The following is a 7,344-nucleotide window of genomic DNA, read 5'->3' as shown; positions in this document are numbered from 1 at the left end:
TTATAGCCGTCATGTCTCAGTGTGTGTGGTATGTGTATCTGTGTGGTGTATATATGTGTTGGATATGTGTGTAGTGTGTGGTGTGTGTATGTGTATTGTTATATATGTATGTGTGGTGTATGTGTGAGGCATATATATGTAGTGTGTGAGGCATGTGTTATGTGTGTCATATATGTCTATACAGTGAGTGTATGGTGGGTGTATGGTCTATGTGTGTGTGTGATGTATATGAGGTGTGTGGGGGTTATGTATGTATGCATTGTGTGGGGTGTGTTAGATGGGTATATGTTTATGTGTATGATCAGTATATATGTGTATATGTGTGTGTGTGTGTGTGTGTGTGTGTGTGTGTGTGTGTGTGTGGCATATATGTATAGGGTGAGGTGTATGTATGCTCACCTATGTACAAATGTAGGGTCAGAAGTCAACATTGGGTGTTTCCTTCTATGGATCATGTCCTGGCTAGTTTTATGTCAACTTGACACAAGCTAGAGTTATCTGAAAGGACAGAACCTCAATTGAGAAAAACACTTCCAGAGATCCAGCTGTAAGGCATTTTCTTAATTAGTGATCAAGGGTGGGAGGGTCCAGTCCATTGTGGGTGGAGCCATCCCTGGGCTGGTGGTCCTGGGTTCTATAAGAAAGCAGGCTGAGCAAGCCAGTAAGCAGCATCCTCCATGGCCTCTGCACCAGCTCCTGCCTGCAGGTTCCTGCCCTGCTTCAGTTCCTGTCCCGGCTTCCTTGGGTGATGAGCAGTGATGTGGAGTGTGAGCTGAATAAACCCTTTCCTCCTCAGCTTGCTTTGGTCATGGCGTTTCATCGCAGCAACAGAAACCCTAACTAAGACAGATCTCCACCTCATTTTGAGGCAAGTCTCGTTGCCTAAGGCTGCCCTGCAAGCTTAGCCAAGGAACGAGCTGTCAGTCAGGGAATGCGTACCCACTTCCCATAGCTCTTCCTCCTCAGGGCTCGGGACTCCAAGACTCAACAGCTAACTGTCCGGCTCCTCTTTGCCAGGGCCCCAGCAGCCCCTCCTCCTCACTTTACTAACTCAGCCACCTGACAGCTACTGCTGTGCCCACGTCCTGGTGGGCTCTGGGAAGAAGGGCAGGGAACTGACCTGGCTTTGAGCAATCTGATCTAGAAATGCGATATGGACTGGTGACAGTGTTTAGCAGCAGTTCACAACCACCCTTTCACAGGGGTCCCCTAAGACCATCAGAAAACAAGACACTTACAGTATGATTCATAACAGTAGAAAATCACAGTTATAAAGTAGCAACGAAGACAGTGTCATGGCTGGGGGTCAGGACAACAAGAGTTCACAGCATTAGGAAGGCTGAGAACCACTGGTTTAACAGGTAAGGGAGCCTGAGGACCTGAGTTTGAACCCTGGGCCCCGCCTGGTGGAAGGAGAGAACCGATTCCTCCAAGTTGTTCTCTGACCTCCACACCCACACAGGGACGTGTGCACCCACACACCCTCTCACAAGCTCACACCCAGCAGTTCTGACGGTATGAAATGTCCTGGTGTGGGGCTGAGGCAACTAGGAAGGAGAACTGGGCTACTTAAGAACAGGGTGTGTGGGATACAGCCTTCTGGGTCAGTTGTTCACAGAGAACTATGCTCTTCCAGATTCTGAGGAGTCATGACAACGGAACTGTGGACCCCTCCCTGGGACAGGCAGTAATTCTGCACATGCGCTAACCGTTCAGTGGTTTTCCTATCTCTGCCCAGTATACACACTCCTAGACCCTCTATGACCCCCTCAACATGTCGCCCCATTCATTCCAAGTCCTGTATTAAGACCATCAGGGTTACTGAGATGGCTTAGAGGGTAAGTAAGGGTGTTTGTCACCAAGCGGAACAACCTGGATATGATCTCCAACACCTACATGGTAGAAGAACACAAATGAGTCACAAAAGTTGTCCTCTGACTTGCACATGTTTGTTATGGCACACATGCACACCCCCACACATGTGCAAAAAACCCACAAATATTTAAAAAAAAAAAAAAAAGCTAAAGAAAGGTTATCCACCTGTCTCAGTCTTGGATCCTCTCTCAGCCCCGTAGTCTGAGCCAGACCTGGCAGTCAGCTTTAGAGTCTCTCTGTCCTGGAGACTCTGTGCCACCGCCGTGATGCATGCTGGGTCACTGTGTACTGCTGTTTCCACGTGCTCCATACGCCGTGAGCACTCTACGCCCGATTCTACTCCCGATTCTACTCCCCGGGTGGCAGGCTCACCTGCCTTTGAGTTCCTTGGTTTTTTTCCACATGCTGTTTGCTGGGCCCCAGACAGCTCACGCCCACTCCCCCCCCCCCACCATATATCGGCTGTCCACACATTGCCACTGCCAGGTCCTGTACCTTGAGCTTTACACACACTGATTCATCTGCTTCTCGCAAAGCCTGTGAAGAAAGTACACTGATCACACTCATTGTTTCGATGGAACCTGAAGCTGAGGGGGGCTGAAGGGTGATACATTTCTACTATCTGCTACGCTCTCAGGGTCACTCTGGGCATTTCTTCCCAAAGACTCTGCCTTCTAACAACCACCAACACAATATATACCAGGCAGGCAGAACCTTCCTTCCTCTCCATGGCACAGACTGGCAAGAGCTAGGTTTGGGCCTGGCCTGAGTTACCACCCACCTGGACTAAGTAAGCATCGAGTTAGCAAGCTGACCCCACATACCTATCCTCAGACCATCTCCTGCCCGTCCCCTCACCCCTGCACGAGGCCACAGTTCCCTGCTCTTGCTTCGCGCTGGGGTTGGACCCTGCACATTATGAAGGGCAGCCCATTACTGGGCTCAGTCTGGGAGGAGCTAGATCTCCACCAACTCCCTCAGGTTACCTCCCCAGCTCAAAGTGGGCTCAGCCTGACCCAGCACCTGGTCACCTACGGCTTTAGGCATGATTGTATGTATGAGGGGCAGAGGAGGCCCACGGGGGTTGGGGGACAGGAGAAGGGCCATTGCGGGCCATCGCCAGTAGCCACTATTTAATAGGGATGGAGTTAAAGATAGTGGCTGAGAGCAGGCAACAGACAAGGGAGGATCCCAGAAGCCCTAGGGACAACAGGGCCTGCCTTCCCAAGGCGTCACATACCTACCCCTGCGTTCCTGGGTGGCCACAGTAACAGGTTCTGTACATCACAGACTGCAGTGTTTCACAACACAACGTGTGGACTTTAGACCACATCAGAATCCAGCATGCTTGCCCCACTGCCCCGCCAGTGTCCAGAGTGGGAGACTGATATTCAGGCAGATGTTAACTGGCTCAGAGTTGCGTAGACAGAGACTAGAACAGGATCTCCCGGCCCTCACCTCTGGCTCTAGAGGTTGTGCTGTGTCATGTCAAAGAGATCAGATGTCACAGACTGGAATATGTTTAATTTCATGATGTTATGTCAGCAGTGGGGAGGGGAGGGGCTAGGAATGAGGAGTGGAAATAAAGAAATAACCAAGACAGTAGGGCTGACACGCAGGCAGGGAGCACCCCCCCTCCCAGAAGTCTAGTCAGGTGTAGCAGGTGTGGCCAGGTTCAGCACCCAGTGCCCTAATTAACTCCTGGTGACAGTTTCTAGCTTGTGCTTTATCACCTTGGGTCTCTTGTTTTTATCAGAACCAAAGGTTGACTGGAGGCTCTGGCAAGGGCTCAAAGCAGCACCAGCTCCACACAGCATTTACGACTGCAGTGAAGGAAGAACAACTCCCTCTCTCCCAGATGCAGCTGCCTTCCAGAAGCCTCTGCTGGCTCCTCGCCTCGGTCACTTCCTTAGATGATCACACTGCTCTTACTTATCTGGCCACTGGAGAACAGCAGGGCCCAGGCTGAGCTGGCTGGGACCCAGCTTCCCGATGGCCACATTCAGAATCCCACAAGGGTGTCCTCAGCCATGAGCCTACCAGAGGCTTACAAACTATCCCTCGGTGCATGCTCCTCAGCCTCTCTCACTGGGACAAAGGTTCCAGGCCTTATCAACTGAGAGGTAGAATATTAATCTGGCCATCTCTGCCCCAGCCCTGACCCCTGATGGCCACCACTCTGCAGAGGATAGGTGTCAGCGCTCGGTATAGGTGAGGCAGGTAGATGACCTGAATCAGACCTTTCCAGTCCCCTCAGATTCCTGTTTGGACCTTTGGGGAGAGCAGCCCAGCATCTGTTAGCAGGGAGAATACCGGAGTTCTCTTCCTCACTCAGCCAGGCTCTCCAGCCTCAGACCTATGGCAGTTTGCTACACCCCAGATCTCAGCTGCACTACTACAGGCTATGTGGCCTTTGAACTGTGGCCAGATCCTTGTTCCTTTGAGACTTGGCCCCTAAGCCAAGTGATACCTCCTCTCCTTCCACATAGATCCAGACCCTGACAGGAACTCATTCGTGTCTGTACCCACTGAGCCCTGCCCGTAGCCCTTGGCTTCTGGTCCAGAGATCCCTTGGTGAAGCAGGGATCCCTTGCAGGGATGTCCTAGAGACCTCAGTAGAGGCAGGGTCCCCGTCTTGATAGGACTGTGTGTGTGTTTGTGTATGAATGCATGTGTGTACACACAGGTATGTGTGCCCACGCCTACAATACCCTCCTGAGCCATTCACTGTATGAAGTGACACTGCCCATACACCAGGCGGTTGCCTTTATGGCTAAGTATAAAAGGTAATCATTGACCACTCCGATGCCACCCTGCGCGTCAGAGCCACCCAACCTCGACCCTGCCAGGCCCTGGATTACTTTACAGTCACATAAAAGGAGCCTCCAGACTGTTCCCTGAGGACTTTGGCCCTCAAGGGGGAGTGGTTCCTTGGAGACAATCCTTTCTTGTAATATTTACTTGACCAGAGAGAAGACCCATGCCTTTTATCAAACACTGGGATTGTCTCAGCACAGCCCACTGAGCCACATGACTTATCTACACCTGCCCTCCACCACCTGCCTCTTCCAAAGGGACCTTACAGAAGCTCAGACCTACCCAGCAGGGCCCTGCCCACCCTGCAGCTTAGGCAGAGCAGAAAAGTGTGTTTTCCTTTGCATGGTGTGTCTCACTGAGTCCTTGCTGACCTATGTGGTAGGCACAAACATGATGCCTGTTTCACAGACAGGAAAGCCTGGGCTCAGAGAGGTCAAGCGACTTGCCTCTATCACACAGCTTCAAAAGAGCCAACCCTGACAATAACATGGTTTCCAAGCTCATCTAGCTGCACTTTAATAAGTTTGTTTACCTGTACCCATAAAGCTGCAATCAAAAGTCTGTGTATCATGTGACAGTAAGTGTGTCCACCCCAGTGCTGAAGCTCACACCAGGTCAAGCCAACTCAACACCCTTCCCAAGTCTGCGGGGAAACTCTGGGTTCAACTTGGGAGGGAAGACAGGCAGGTGCCATGTCATGAAAGGACATTCCCATAGAAGAAACAAATGTCAACTGGCACAGAAAGCCAGGGAGTGCTTGGTCCAGGAGAAGCCCTGGAGACTAGTGTAGCCAGAGACTTTCAGCAGAGGCTAATGTTGTCTCCTGATAGTGTTGGGCCTTGTCTAGACTATTGCTGGGAGCCACAGAGAGTTCGTGATCAAAAACATGACTTTACCAGAGCTGGGTTCCAGAAACTTCTCTCTGGCTGCAGAGAAGAGTACGGGTTGTAATAATAGATCAGTATTTCCCAAGCTTTGTAAAGCTCTCCTGGAGCAGAAGGGCACGAGATGGAAGGCTGGTTGGGATAACTTCCCCTCTGGCTCTAAGCATCCACACTGTGTTTACCAGCTGCCCAGCCCTGGTGGGCTCTGCTACCTCAGTGGCCTTGGTTCTTCATCTACACATGGAGAAGACAACAGTACATAGCTTAGAGCTACCAGAGAGAACTGCTTCCGTACCCAGGACATAGCAGATACCAAGTAAGTAAGTGGAGAGTCTCTTGTTATTGAGATAACACCACGCCCTTCACTCTGCTTCATGGCTCAGCCCAACTCCTCACACCCAGGTCAACTTCATTCTCAACATCAAAATTCTTTCTGCTTTCTCCAGGCTTGCCTAGATCTGGACAGCAGACCCCCAGTTGTCACCACAGACAGATCTCCATCTACTTTAGGATTCCAGGTCTAAAATAAGCCTTCCGTGGGGTTGGGAGTGTGGCTCAGTTGGTAGCATGTGTACACAACATAAACAAAGCCCTGAGTTCAATCTCTAGCACTGAATAAGCCATGAAAGAAGGTGCTCGTCTGCAATCTCAGTACTAGGGAGGAGGAGGCAGGAAGACCTGAAGTTCAAGGTCACTGTCTGTTGTAAATCAAGCTCAGGCCAATCTGGCCACTGGAGTTTCACACTGGGAACCTAAGTAAAAGTAGAAAAAATTAATTCCAAAGTTGTCTTACACCTCCAAACATGGTCTCTCTCTCTCTCTCTTTCTCTCTTTCTCTCTCTCTCTCTCTCTCTCTCTCTCTCTCACACACACACACACACACACACACACACACACACACACACATACTCACACACTTGTGAGTCTCAGCACAGGCATGCCCACAGCAGGTCTCAGGGTGTTCTTCGCTTGTCCCTCTGCTTAGAGTGAGGAAAGGGAAGATCTTGGGTGCCATTAAGCAAAGGGTTAGAGACTGATGGAGAAAAACAGGCAGGAAGTTGGAGAGGGACCAGGGAGGCTTAAACAAACTGAGACAGTTGACACTGTCAGATAGTGTGGGCCAGGGCCTGTGAGAAGAAAGAACACAGATCAGCAGCCTCCCGCTGACCCATGCCTCAGTTTCTCTCCAGTTTAAAGAAGTTAATTTGAGTCTGCAAGTCACAAGGCTGCTGTAGGCATGAGTGAGTTTATAATAGAAACTAGCACAGGCTTGACCCCAAGGTGCTAAGTAGACAGAGCCCTGCCCTGCCCACTAAGCCAGTGGCTGGGCTTCCCCTTGAGCTGGGGTAGGGTGTGGCTTGGTGAGCAATCTTTACTGTCTTAGCTTATGAGATCTGCCGATGGGGACATATGTGTCCAGGAGAGCGGAGTGCTGAAGAAAATCTGCTACCTAGACAGCCAAGCCCAAGAAGAGCTTGTCTGGCCTTCTGAGCCCTGCTCACTGCCTTGCAGTCTGTCTCCCAGGACTTTCTGGAGCATGTGCTGGCTTTCGGAATTGGATGTTCTAGAGACAAAAGAGAAAGAAAGAAAGAAAGAAAGAAAGAAAGAAAGAAAGAAAGAAAGAAAGAAAGAGAGAGAGAGAGAGAGAGAGAGAGAGAGAACGAGGGGCTCCGGGGCTAGCTCACCACTTACAGAACAAGGAATGGTTCGGAGAAGGAAGGGCCAAGTGGAGGCAGGAAGAAGCCGGAGCCTGCATGTTGTAGGGTTG

Source organism: Grammomys surdaster, unplaced genomic scaffold, assembly GCF_004785775.1.
Source record: "Grammomys surdaster isolate TR1022 unplaced genomic scaffold, NIH_TR_1.0 149, whole genome shotgun sequence".
NCBI lineage: Eukaryota > Metazoa > Chordata > Mammalia > Rodentia > Muridae > Grammomys > Grammomys surdaster.
The sequence above is the reverse complement of the archived record's forward strand: the minus strand, read 5'-3'. Positions refer to the sequence as shown.